Consider the following 13,333-nt stretch of genomic DNA (forward strand, 5'->3'; position numbering starts at 1 on the left):
AGCAGTTTGAAGCTAGATACTCTGAAGCGGAAACGAAAGCTGTTCATCGCCTTTATAGATTTGAGTCAGGCGTTGGACAGCATTAACCGAAATCTATTATGGACAAACTAAATGCTTGGAAATGCCCAAGTGAGCTGCTTTCTCCGTTGATTGATTTACACTCGAATACGTCCATCAGAGTATGGCTGAATGAGCAAGGCGACTTGTCTGATGAAATTCAAACAAAAAGAGGAGTAAAGCCAGACTGCCCTCTTGCTGCACAGCAATTCAAACTATTCATTTCAGACCTGCCGTTTACTTTAAATGGCCAAAGGGTTTTTCCCCCTGTCAGTAAATGGGGGGGGGGGGGGAAATAAGTTGGGCAATCTATGCAGATGACATCGTGCTTATAGACTCCACCCCAATTGGATTACAGCGTTTGCTCAATGCGCTACAAAGGTACTGTTTGCAAAATGACTTAGAAATAAATACAAAAAATTCAAAGATCATCGTGGTTGGCCCATGCTGTACTAAGAATTAACAACTTTGTATGGAGGATAAAAGATGAACCCCTTGAGGTGACTAACACTATACAGTATTTAGGTGTATTGTTTAACACCTCAATACGTGAGTGGGAGTGGACGCAAGATCTGTTGGTCTGCATACCTATGTTTGCGCTACAGGGGGCGAAATTGCATCTAGCCTACGGAATATTCACTCTCAGGCCAGTATTATCATTTTACCTCCAAAAAGTGGTCCATGCGATAACTTTTGGGAGTGAAACAAGTTGGAACATTCCACATGACTTGTGGGATAGGCTTGAAGGGAAATTCTGGCGCAAGGTGTTAAGATTACCGCAGAATTCTTCAATCACTGCAATACGATACGAGCTGCGTTTAAGAAACTGGATTATAAATGAAGAAAATCGAAAGAAACTTGTAATATCGCTTGACTTGGGTAGCGCTATGAATAAACTTGATGTAATCCCTAAATATTTGGAGAAATTTCCATCACGCTACCACCGGAACATGTTTCTACGCTTACGTCTCAACTTATACAAAACCAAGGAGATCCAAGTGATGAAGCGAGATCCCCTCGTTCAGGATTCAGTGTCGATTTTGTAAACAAGCCATAGAGTCTGTGAGACATTTAATCATTGAATGTGAGGCGATCACAGCACTCGCTGCATTTATCACATTTTGCTCCACAGTCGGCAAATATGGATGCATGGTGGAGTTATTTGATTGCAGGATTTAACACTCAGCTAACCTGTGCTACAATAAACTTCATGGATGCTTTGATGCTAAATATCTAGGAGAGATACATTTCAGACGTAAAAGACAAGCATTTTCGGTGGAATGTAATAGAAAGTGATCTTTTATTTCTTACTGATGGACTGTAACTTCAAGTTTTTCTTTCTTTTGTATTAAACTAATGTTACAATAAAAAATAAATAAACTCGAGTTGGGATTGGTCGGTTTTCCCCATGTTGATGAGCGGTTGAGTCTGGGTCCGGGCTCTAACCCACTCTGAGGATATAATGGTGTCTGGTGCAATTAGGCTGGACAAGGTCTTGTTGGGCTCTTTCGTTCGGCTCTCTTAGGGTGCGCAAGAGTGTTCAGTTACCTGCAGAGGATCTGACTGTGTATGTGCACCGGATGGCCTTAGTGTAGGTCAGTGGAGTTTTAGGTGTCTGGCTGCTCTTTGGGGTCACGAGTGGTTAGGGTGTGTGGTAGTTAACTGTCCACTTATATTAGGTAGATGATTATTTCTTGGTTTGTGCCGCCTCTTTATCTTTGGGTAATATGCTGGAGTGTTGCGGGCTCGGGGTCTCCTTGTGCAATATTATGGAGAGTGGTTTTAGTAGGCTGTGCTGACAATGTATCTGGAGGATCGGGTGATCCTCTCCAGTCCTGGGCTGATTCCACTGGCTCTTTTCAGGTGAGCTGTTTGTTTGTAGGTCAGTGGGCTGACCTATATTGAGAAGTTTTGGCGCCCGGATACTCGGAGGTGGCCGTTAGCATTGATGGGTTGGCAATGGTGCGTGTTGGTCCTGCTAGTAGTTGTTGCCCCTGTTCCTTACACTATGGCTGTTGTCCAGGTGTGTTTGCTGTATGGATGTAAGCCGTGTGCGGGATCCTGGACGTAGGGTGGGGGGGGGAGGGGGGGTCTGCTTTTCGATCGGGGTCTCTCTGTGTTGAGGCTGCCCTGCCCCGTGTGGTATCCTTGTCCCCGAGCCGGTGTCCCAGGCACAGACTATCGGAGGGAAAAAGCGACGTTTAATGCCTTTGACAGGCACTGTTTGCTTCTATGGGTTGTTTATCCCTCTTCAGGCTGTACATGCTTGGGGGTTGGGGGGGGTCCAGGTGTGGTCCATGATGTGGAGTTCCGGTTCGTCGCCGTTGGGCGGCTGGTGTTGGCATGCAGGGGGGCTATGGATTTAGGCCGCCCTGCCCTGTGGGGTTTCGCAGTCTCCTTGTCCCTGAGCCGGCGTCAGCGTTACAGGATGTCGGACGGGGAAGGTGGCGCTCAGTACTTTTTGCAGGCACTATTGACTTGCGGCCCTTGCCTTCAGAATCGCCCCCCTTCACAAGCGGTCACTGGATCTCTGTGGTGGGGCTGCTCCGACCTCCGTGCTGCAGGGCCGATGCCCGGGAGCCGCTGTCCTGAGATTGGGTGCAGGTGAGCCGCCTCGCGTGATGTCTCCTCTTCCAGATACGTGTGCAGGGCCTCTCCTTCCTCAAGCCCTTTGGACGGGCGGGCGGACCTTCATTGTGCGCATCCCTCTGATTTCAGGCCAGGGGGTCAGGCGGGCACTCCACAATGGCTGATGTTGACCTCTGGGCGGATCCACGGGAAAGGGACAGATCCACAGCAGCGATGTCCTCTGGTTGCTTGCCGGTAGTGCGCTTAGCCTCAGCCACAGTTCCTGCCTGCTGTGCCTCGAGGGCCTCTCCGACCCTGACGGGGCTGCGGCCTAGCCGACACCTCCGTTTTGCAACGTTGTGGGCACCTGGGCGCAGGAGCTGCCTTCTGAGTCAGCTTTGGGTTATCTGCAGGCCTGGTCGTGTAGGGGTGCTTACTGGCGGAAGCCAGGCCTATTTACCCACCGGAGTTGCGGATATTCTCCAGGATCAATTCAGAGCTTCCTGGGAGCTCGCAGGGGAGCTGCCATCCTGGTTGGCTCTCTAGCGCCCTCTCTTTAGAAAGAACCTCATCTGTCCCTATAACCAAGAGGGGATTTCCTGCATCAAATAAAACTAAGGAGGGTGTCATAATGTAGATCAAAATCAAGCAGTCCACTGTCATGTGTCCAAAATCTATTTCCATCCCTTGCACTTCAAAAGAAAACTAAATAACCGCTTACACCGTGATTCCGGAAGGGTGGCCATCCTCCTGGATGGCTTTTTGCAGTTCGTAAATGATCGAGGATATTCTCCTTTTGTGAGGGGTCAGTAATGCGAGGCGGACAACTGCTTGTTTTTCTCAAGCATATTTTGTTTGCAAATAAATCCTCTTTCCCTACTCTATCAGGGTATTCCCTACCTAGTCTAAAGGCTAAGGGGATAACTCCTAACATAGTTAAACTGGCCCTCACACCAAACAACAAAACATTCAAAGCAAATAATTAAAAAAAATGACAAGAATTGAACAATAGCTGGATGAACTTCGCCTGTCCTGCTTGAATCCCTTCCCCAAGGTTTTCAAAGTCAATTTCCCAAAAGTTCAAAATAAAAGTCTTGAACGAGTTCTTCGAAATCAAAACAAAAGGTGTTCAAACAAAAATCCACTGGTAATAATTCTCTGATTTCAGTTGAAATGATCCCCTTCCAATTCTAGCGAGGAAAATTGGCTAGGCCCTCTGCAGTACATTTGGTATGATTGTCAGGATACTTCTTTGGGTTGTGTTAGGGAGAATTCTCTCTTTAGGCTGAATTTCCTAACCTAGTGAGTCCCCCAGCAGCTTTGCTGGATGTCTGGAGTTTGTTTTTTTCTCCTGCCAAGAGTGAGACTCTTTTTCTCCCACTCTTGGACATGATTTATGGTGTTCCTTTGACTGTTTGTGTTTTATGGGCTATGGGGTCCTTTACTCCATAGGGTCTCATGTGTATTTCCTATGTGTGTTACACAGCACCCTCCGTGCAGTGACACAGGGGTGTCATAGTGACACCCCACCATAGACTCCATACCCTGGGACTGACTACTGTCCCCCAGGGCATGTAATGTCACCATTGGCTTTACTAGTCCCAAATTATTAACAGACACCGGTACAAACCATCATATTGTGGACGTCCTGGTCGGGGCAATTCGATTGCCCCGGGGTCTGTTAGTCGAGGGGGCACGTCTCTGTCCCCCCTGATCGAGTTTTGGCTGGTGGCAGTGGATACTACTTTTTTTATATTCGACCGCGAATATATCCCTATGGGATTTTCCCATTGTTCGAGGCTACCAACTTTAATTATTTAATTCTCATAGCCTCGAACATACCGCTGGTTTATTTAATTAATATTAATTCACCGGTTGTTATTTTTTGCCAGGACTCGATTCTAAAATGGCGTTTGTGTTCTCTTGTGTGACTCCAACCCAAGTCGAGCCCTTTGTTCCACTTTTTGGTGGGCTTCTCCACAGAAGCCTCCAAAAGTGTTGCCACTCTGTCTGGGTACCGCAGGTGGTGTGGGAGGGGGTTTAGGCACCCTGGACTGAGTTACCTTAGTAACTCAAGTCGCACTCTTGTGTGATTGGCCCAGCCGGCTCACCACTTAGCATGTTTGATTGACAGCTAGGTTGAGTGAATGGGGGTGTGCTGCATAAAAGCAGGGCTTTGGGGACTGGAACTTCAGAAGTCGCCACAGGACCTGAGAATCCGACGAGGGAGAAGCTGAGCCGTCCTACCACGACGACACCACCGGTGGAGCCCTGCTGAACCGACTCACCACTTCCCGACCACAGAGAAGATCTCCCGGCTGGAGAGGCTTCTTCCCCTGACTGGTGGGCACAACCAGTTTACCTTCTTCTCTTCGCACCCCAGCCCAGTTTGTGGGCGAATTGCCCGTGCCAAGCACCCCGGCAACCGGATAGCCACTTACCACTGGACCGCGAATAAAAGGACCGCTCCTTTTACCTGAGAACTCCGCGACTGGTTTCTTCCCTGGCAGTGCAACGGACTCCTGTCTTCCTCCCCGACGAGATCCTCTCTTCCCCCGGACGAAGCACCGACTTGCATCCGCTGCCAGGAACAACTGCCCCTGCTGGAGTATTCTCACCACTTTAAGGTACCGTGTCCGCCAGGCCTCCCTTTCTAAAGATTGCTACAAGGTAATAATAACCCCTTAACCTTCTGCACTGGGCTGGCCGCCTTGACCCTCTAACTGGTCCCTTTCTTTGGTCCAACTCTTTTTGAACCTTTACAAGACTCTTGTGCACTGCAACCGTGTGACCTTGGACACATTTCGTTTTGATCCCCTTAAAGTGGGTCCGGGCTACTGACTCTAGACTCACGGTGTTACTTTGCCTTCCTCTTGTTGTGTTCGTGAAAAAGTGTTGGGATCTGTTTCAATTTATTCTCTGCTTTTCTCTCCGTTTTAAAACAAATTATTAGAGTGCCATCTACGTTAAGCGCTCACCCCTGTCTGAAAATAAGTGGGGCTTTACTTAAGACTTGTCTAATATTCTTCTAAGGGAGTGTATATCTTTTAGTGACCGTGTTTTTGAATTGCTTACTATTAGTGCCTGTGTGTTTTTCTAGATGTGGTTTTTAATAAATAATTATATCTCTTTTACACCAAGCCCTGGTCAGTGTTTACTTGTTCTATTGTGTTCTTTTGACCTATTGTGAATACTCTGTATACTGCCTAACTCTTGAGGGAAGTCTGACTGCTCAGCCACAGCTACCAAGTGAATCTGTGTGGTACAGACTGCTACCAAGTGGGTTTACTGCCAAACACCTGTAGTCTTAAATCTTTTGCAGTGGTCCCAGAGGGAACTGCACAGGTTTCTGCCTAACAGGTTGCTGCTTCCCTTTTAACCTCCCATAACCTCCCTTCTACTGTTACTATGAGAACAGTCCCCTTTGTCTCACAGTATACTACTACTCCAAACCACTTCAATGTAACATCCAGTGACTGTTTTATACACCACCACAATTCAGGCATTTCTGCTTCAGTTTTATATTTGAAAGTTATTAGGCATACGACAAGACACTTCGACCTCTACAGATAGGCAAGGCAATATTCCATTCTTTACTTCAAAAAAGTCCGCCTCTTTGCCTCTTCTGTCTGCCTTTCTGCCACAAGTATAAATGTCTTCTTCTTTACAAGCACCCAGCTTTGTTCACACCTTCTTGGTTCCAGTAACTACCCAGAAGCTGTTTTACCAATCTTCCAGCTTCAGGTAACAATACCACACTTGTATCAGGAGACACTGGACCTTTAACAACCTCACAGATCAGGTGGATGGATTTGAATTGGTCTTGTTTCACTATGTATAGGGTTCGCCTCTTGGCTTGGGTAATGCTTGTTCTCCTCGTCAGTAGAACAATTTCTGGAATTAAAGAATGATTGAACAGAATACTACAAGGTTCAATCTTTAAAGGGAAAACAGATTTAGGCACTCACGACCACTCTTTAAGAAAGATGTGTAACTTTAAAGGATTGCAATGGATTGTATTCCCGTGTAATATCATGGAGAGGATTTCAAACTCCTTTCGGGAAACACAATTGGCTACATGCGAACTTCCTTTTAATGCTGTATTCACTTGTAACTCTTCTAAAAGTCAAAGTTCGTTTTGGGAATGGTTTTAGCAAGTGTTCCCTCTTCAATTAAGGACACACAATCACTCCTGCAACAGTAAGAATGTTCAACAATGGAGATAATGTTCTTTTGCTTTCTACGCAAATACTAGCGCATGCTACATTTCCATTGTTAGAAACTTATTCAAAACGACCGTTTTTACTCGGCTTTATGCATACGAGTGTCACTTTAGAGCTGGTTAGTTACCGTCAAGGTTTGCTAAATGTACCTGGACGGGGAACTTCACTCACCGGCTCCAGGAACACTGCGGTAGCAGGTCACTTCCCACTCCGACTTCTACTGCTTTGGGCACATGGGACCCACACCCCTCTGCAGCACAGGTTTCTCCGGTCCGGCCATGTTAATTGCGCGTCTCCTTCACTTCCCAGTCCTTCGGCTTGCCTTCTGCTACTGGTCTTGGGCTTCAGCACAGTCACAGCTCTGAAATCACAGCAATTCGGCACACATGGGGGAAAATGCTGCTCTGTCTTCCTTGGTGCAGCCACGGCAATGCTACTGCCTCCTTCCAACTCCTGTTCCAGTTCCTTCCTTCTCTCATCTCCTGCTTAGCCTTTTATGCCTCACAGGTTTGGCACTCTGCTTCAGGTGTGAGCCATTAGTTTCAATTGCCTGACTCCGGCAATAGCTGTTAAGGCCTAATTGGATGACTACTACATCTTACTGCCTCTTCAGCCCTCTTCCCAGTCCCCATAAAATTCTGGGACACATAGTTTTGTTTCCTTAAAATAGGTTTTTCCACTTTTTGAGTTTGGCAAAAAGCCAATCTTCCTGGCCTGTTTGCTCACCCCCCACCACCCACCCACAGTACACCACACCCAGGGTCTGGATCAGAAAGCGTCTGCCTTTCCCTGGCGACATGAGGAGGGTCCCAGATCAGGTTTCTGGGGAGAATTCCATCGGATTGTTCACATCTTCAACTAGCTCTCACTAGGCTTTCTGTATTGCTCCACACAGATGGGCCAAGGGGCCGTCCCCTCCCCAGGCCTTCTCACACGTTTCTTTACCGTTCAATAAAGATAGGGGGGGGGAAGCCTACCTCCCCCAGGCTTTTTAGGCTCAATGATGTCTTGATTTTTATCAGAGGATATACCTTTCCTTCTCAGGTCTTCTCTTGACTTTTACTAAAGGATATTTCTTTTTTATTTCTTTGGTATTATTCTGACTTTTGACAAAGGATATCTCTCTCTCCCCTTGGTCTTCTCTCCTCGTTATGTCAGACCCAGACCCCTTTCTCAGGTTTATAGTGTCTCTTAATCGGGCCGATTCACTATCCTGCCAAGCTTCATCTCGCATGTACAATTCTCTACTTCTCTCAGCATGTGGGTTCTAGACCCTTCTCTCTCCTTGTTTCTTTGCGTTTCTCTCTCACCCAGTGTGTCTGTTTTGTTTCTCTGCTCGGTCCCACTGAGACGAGGAAGATGGCTTTCCTCTTCCTCACAACCTCTAGGGGGTTCCGGTCCTCTGCAACACCAACAAGCTTTGCGTCGGCTCTCGCGGTCTACTCTCTGCGGCTCTGCCACGCTGTTTTCTCCATGCATGTCATGTCTGGGTTGGCTTCCTTCCTGCCACCGAACGTCTGGCAGCCCAGCCTTCACGTGAGTTCAGGCTCTCATCTGCCTTTTTCGGATGCTGACTTCCTTCTACAGCTCTATGCTCTTCTGGGGCAGGACTGGCACTGAGGCAAGTCCTTCGGTTTTTATGGTAAATTGGCTCGTGAATTTCAGATGGTTAGTATGTTTACCTTGCTTCCGCGTAGGGCTCTTCATTGCCCTGCTCTTCTTGTCAATACTTATGGCGCCATCTACTCCCATACTTTCCTCTTCCTCGCCACAGTATTATCTGATACAGGGCTACTATGCATGAAGTAACTAACAGAAGAAAGAGGAGACCTAGAGGAAGGGTGCTTGGGCCCTATCTGTGGGGTGTGGTGGATCATGTAGGGCAGATTGGTGGTTGCCATACCACATTCTCCCTCAATAGTCTTCCCTTCTCCCGCGGAGCGGGGTCCCCTCCCATGGGATCCTCCCGCTGAGTACCACCCCCAGGGGGACTAACGGGTACCAGCCTCACCTCCCTGGCCCCATGGGGTGTGACCCCCTACTGAGGGCCTGATAGAGAGTGGAGGTGACCTTAGAAGAGATGTGTTGCGGGAGAATATTGGTCTCAATGGGAGAGCAGGGGGGTATGATCGTCGTGTCAGGGAATTGGGTGCGGATGGCGTGGGTCAGTTGCGCATGCCGAAACCGGTCCATGGGTGCCAGGTCGAATTGTTCTCGCATAGTCTCAAAGCCCAGGAGGCGACCCCCTTGTATCACATGTGCTAGTGTGTGTATTCCTTTTGCTTGCCAGTGACCAAAGGAGCCCATTTTTACTATTTCCGGGAGGAGCGCATTGTGCCATATGGGTTGTATCCGTGTTGGCCGTCCTTTCCAGCCGATTAGTTTTTGTGCATCCCGCCAGGCGCGACGGATGTGGTGGGTCATTTTGGGCAGTGGGTCATTTTGGGCAGCGGCGGGTGTTGATCGTGGGTGGCGTAGAGGATTTGCAGCGGTGTTAACAGGGCCATGGTCTCCAGCTCAATACGGGTGTGTGGTAGTGAGGGGTCTGCGTGCATCCAGTCATTCACTACTCCTATCTGTGTGGCCAGGTAAGATGTGCGTATGCAGGGTAAAACGATGCCTCCCTCCCATACTGATCTCTGGAGCATGTCAAGGGCAATCCTGGATTATTTCCCCCCCCTATAGCAGTGTGCGCAGGTTCTTGTCAAAAAGTGAGAAGGTTTCTCGGGGGATGGGGAATGGGGCATTCTGGAGGACATACGACAGTCTGGGGAGGGTCATCATTTTGAATAGCGCGGCTCGGCCCATTAACGATAGGGGAAGTGATTGCCAATGGGGGGTGTCTCTGTTGAACCGCTCAATTACTGGTTGTAGGTTAAGTTGGAGGAACCCATCGAGCGTCGGGTCGACATGGTATGGGCAGGTCTCCGGGATCGCAAATTCGCCATCCTGAATTGGGAAGAAGATGGTTTTGGCATTGTTAACCTTTAGGCCCGCAAAGTACTGATATTCCCTGAGAATGAGGGAGACAGCCGGGCACGAGATGCTCGGGTTACTGAGGTATATGAGCAGGTCATCCGCATAGAGCGAAAGGCGGGCTTCTCCCCCTCCCGGCTAAACGAAACCGGTCCAGTTGCTGTTAGCTCTAAGCTCAATCGCTAGCGGTTCGATGGCCAGCAGGAAGAGGAGTGGGGATAGTGGGCATCCCTGGCTCGTGCCCCGACCCAAGGGAAATGATTTGGAGGACCTGCCGTTCACCCTCACCGTGGCCTCCGGGGATGCATATAGGAGTTTTACCCATGATATAAATGTCTGCCCCAGGTTCATCCTAGCCATGATCTCCCACAGGGCATCCCACCCCACAGAGTCAAACGCTTTGTCGAAGTCCACCGCCAGGAGGGCAAGTGGGGCTAGTATTTCCTTTGCCCTGGACAGCGCCAATTAAACTTTGTGTAGGTTCATTCGAGTTGATTCATTGGGCATGAAACCACATTGGTCTGGGTGGACGAGGGTCTCAATCACCTGCAGTAGTCTGTTAGCAAGTATTCTGGCGAGGACCTTCGCTTCGCCATTGATCAGGGATATCGGACGATAGGAGGCGCATTCCTCTGGGGGTTTCCCAGGCTTGTGTATGACTACTATGCATGCCTTCCTGAGGTCTGGGGGGAGTGCTCCTAGTTCTCTGCTGCGTAGGAACATGCGATGCATGTGGGTAGGGAGCATGCCACCGAGGCAATTTCATGTCTATCGGGAATCCGTTGGGGCCCAGAGTTTTCTTGGGTTGGAGCTGTGCCAGCGCCTCTTGCACCTCGGTGTCGGTGATGTCAGCATTCAGGAGATCTGATTGGTGCTGTGGGAGTATTGGGATCTCGACTCTGTCGCGGTAACGTGAGGGTTCAACTGGTGGGGACCTGGTGGGTGGGGTATAGAGATTTTTGTAGTAGGCGGCGAATGCCTCGACAATGTCAGTCTTCTGTCAACAGTGTTCCATCCGGAGATCTGATGGCCCTTACGTGTCCCCTGCTTTGTTCGCGTCTCTCCAACCAGGCCAGAGTCTTGTTAGCTTTGTCGCCCCGTTCATATATTTGGCTCCGGACTAATTGGTGAGCAGTTCGCGCATTATCTAGAGATAAGTTACTAAGGGCATCTTGCGCCGTGAGCATCGCTTCCTTTGCTTCTTGGGTGCTGTGTATTAGGATTTGTCGTTCACACTCCAAGACGCGTGCTTCTGCTTCTCTGACCTTCTGGACTTAACGTTGTTGGTAGGCGGAAACCGCAGAGATAGCCTCCCCCGGAGGACCGCCTTGTACGCCTCCCAGATCGAGATCGGGCAGTCCACGGAGCCCTCGTTGAGTTCGAAATATTCCCTTGTCTTCTTTTCCAGCCCCTCAGCAATTTCAGGGAGACGCAGATGGTATGCGTTTAGTCGTCAATTACGATCCGGCTGGCGGGAGGAGTTTTTAACGGTTAGAAGGAGCAGAGAGTGGTCCAAAATTCCTCTCGCAAGGAATTCAGCGTCGAGAAGCCTGTGGGTTATGTTGCGGGGGATGAAGGCCTAATCGATCCTGGAGAACGATTTGTGGACCCCCGAATAAAAGGAAAAACCTGCCTCGTCACTATGAAGTGAGCGCCATGTGTCCGTCAGTCCCAAGGCCTTGGCGAACGCAGCGAGCGGTGTGGAGGTGGGGCGTGTTCTGGATCTTCTATGGGTTCTATCAACTGCGATGTCCATAACTTTATTAAAGTCCCCCCCCCCCCCAATCACCCGCATATCGGCCTCTTCTTCCAGGAGCAGGCTCTGTAGTTCGGAGAGTAGTTCTTTCGTCAGCATGGGGGGGGGCATAGATTGCTGCCAGGCCCCATTTCTCGCCACAGATGTTGGCCAGCAACAGTACATAGCGGCCCCGGGGGTCTGTCCTGATCTTCCTAATTTGGAGAGGGACACGCTTGTGAGCGAGTATCATCGTGCCCCTAGCACCTTTTGTGAATCCTGCATGGTAAGTATGCGAGTAGTTGGATCTCTTGTAAAAGTTGGTGTTTGTGCCTATCAAGTGTGTTTCATTTAAGAGGGCAATGTCTGGTGAGTGTCGGTTTAGGTACTGGAGCACCAGTCTCCGCTTTATGCTGGAGCCGAGGCCGTTGATGTTCCAGGACAGTATGGTTACCTTGTTGGAGTTCATCCTATCTGCGGGAGTCCACTTGTTGGGGGGTCTGGAAGGATTAGTGGCAGTTGCGCATTTTCCGGGGGCATATGTCGGTTTCCTCTCAGGGGAGACATCCCAGGGTTGCCTCGCATTGAAGTGCCTGATGACTGGCAGACAATTGCGTCCACGGTCCAGGTCAAAGACAGTGTTTGTTTACCTTGCCTGCATTCGTCCGCTTCCAGCCTTCTTGTCTCCTGATTCAGTTTCCTTGGGTTCCCAAAACTCCCCCCCCCCCCCCCCCCCCACCCAAACTGGGAGTACCTGTCCCCCAAAAAATAAACTTATAACTTGGTGAACTTAAACTTCCTCGGGATGACCCGAACTAGGTTGGTAACTTCTGTGGGGTCACCCGAACTGCGCTTGAGACTGCGGTGCCTAGACAGCGGCGGCCGCAATAGTGTAATTTCCGTGGTATCCCATGGCAAGTTCCGTTCTGTGATGCCCAGACATCATCCGTTCCCTGTGGTGTTTTTGGTGGGATGCTGCGGCCATTCGGTTTCCGGGTCTGAGTGAAGGATGGCGGGCTCGGCCCGGGCCCGGGTTTGCGAGCGGGCGGTCCAGCAGGCGAGCGTCGGGCCGCAGGCCCATCGAGGATCTGTGTTTCGAGCCAATCCCATGCTTCTTTTGGGGTTGTGAAATAGGTGGGTCGTGCCCCCGTGATGGACCTTGAGCATCGCCGGGAAGAAGAGAGCGAACTTGATTGACAGGGAGTGAAGTTTCTTCTTGACAGAGTTGAACGACTGGTGGGCCTTTTGGACCTCTTTGGTATAGTCCGGGTAAAACCCCACTTTGTAGCCATTGTATGTGATTGGACCGGAGGCCCGTGCCATCTACAGGATAGCGTCTCGGTCCCGATAGTTGAGGAGGCGTGCAATTATAGTTCTGGGTGGGGCACCTGGGGCAGGTCGCCCGGTGGGTACTCACCACTGGGCCAATCACACAACAGTGCGACTTGAGTTGCTACGGCAACTCAGTCCAGGGTGCCTATTCCCCCCACCCCCCTCCCACACATCCTGTAGACTCAGACAGCATGGCACCACTTTTGGAGGCTTCTGTGCAGAAGCCCGCCAAAAGTGGAAAAAGGGCTCGACCTGGGTTGGAGTTAGAGGCAAACACAAACGCCATTTTAAAACAGAGTCCTGGCAAAAAGACCCAACCGGGGAATAAATATTAAATAAATAACCCAGCCGTATCTTTAACATTGCACCAAAAAAGTGGTGCGTGTAAAATGAATGGGAAAATCCCATAGGAAATATTCCCGTGGAATATTTCGCGTGGTAA

General features: G+C 49.7%; 1 protein-coding gene across 1 annotated transcript in view; it reads left to right on the plus strand.

The window, feature by feature from the left end:
• The window catches only part of WDR62 (WD repeat domain 62), a 2,486,568-nt gene that overhangs the window by 268,129 nt on the left and 2,205,106 nt on the right, over positions 1–13,333 (plus strand). The gene's annotated exons all lie outside the window — the stretch shown is intronic.

This window comes from Ambystoma mexicanum, chromosome 2p (genome assembly GCF_040938575.1).
Source record: "Ambystoma mexicanum isolate Mex_15411 chromosome 2p, UKY_AmexF1_1, whole genome shotgun sequence".
Lineage (NCBI taxonomy): Eukaryota > Metazoa > Chordata > Amphibia > Caudata > Ambystomatidae > Ambystoma > Ambystoma mexicanum.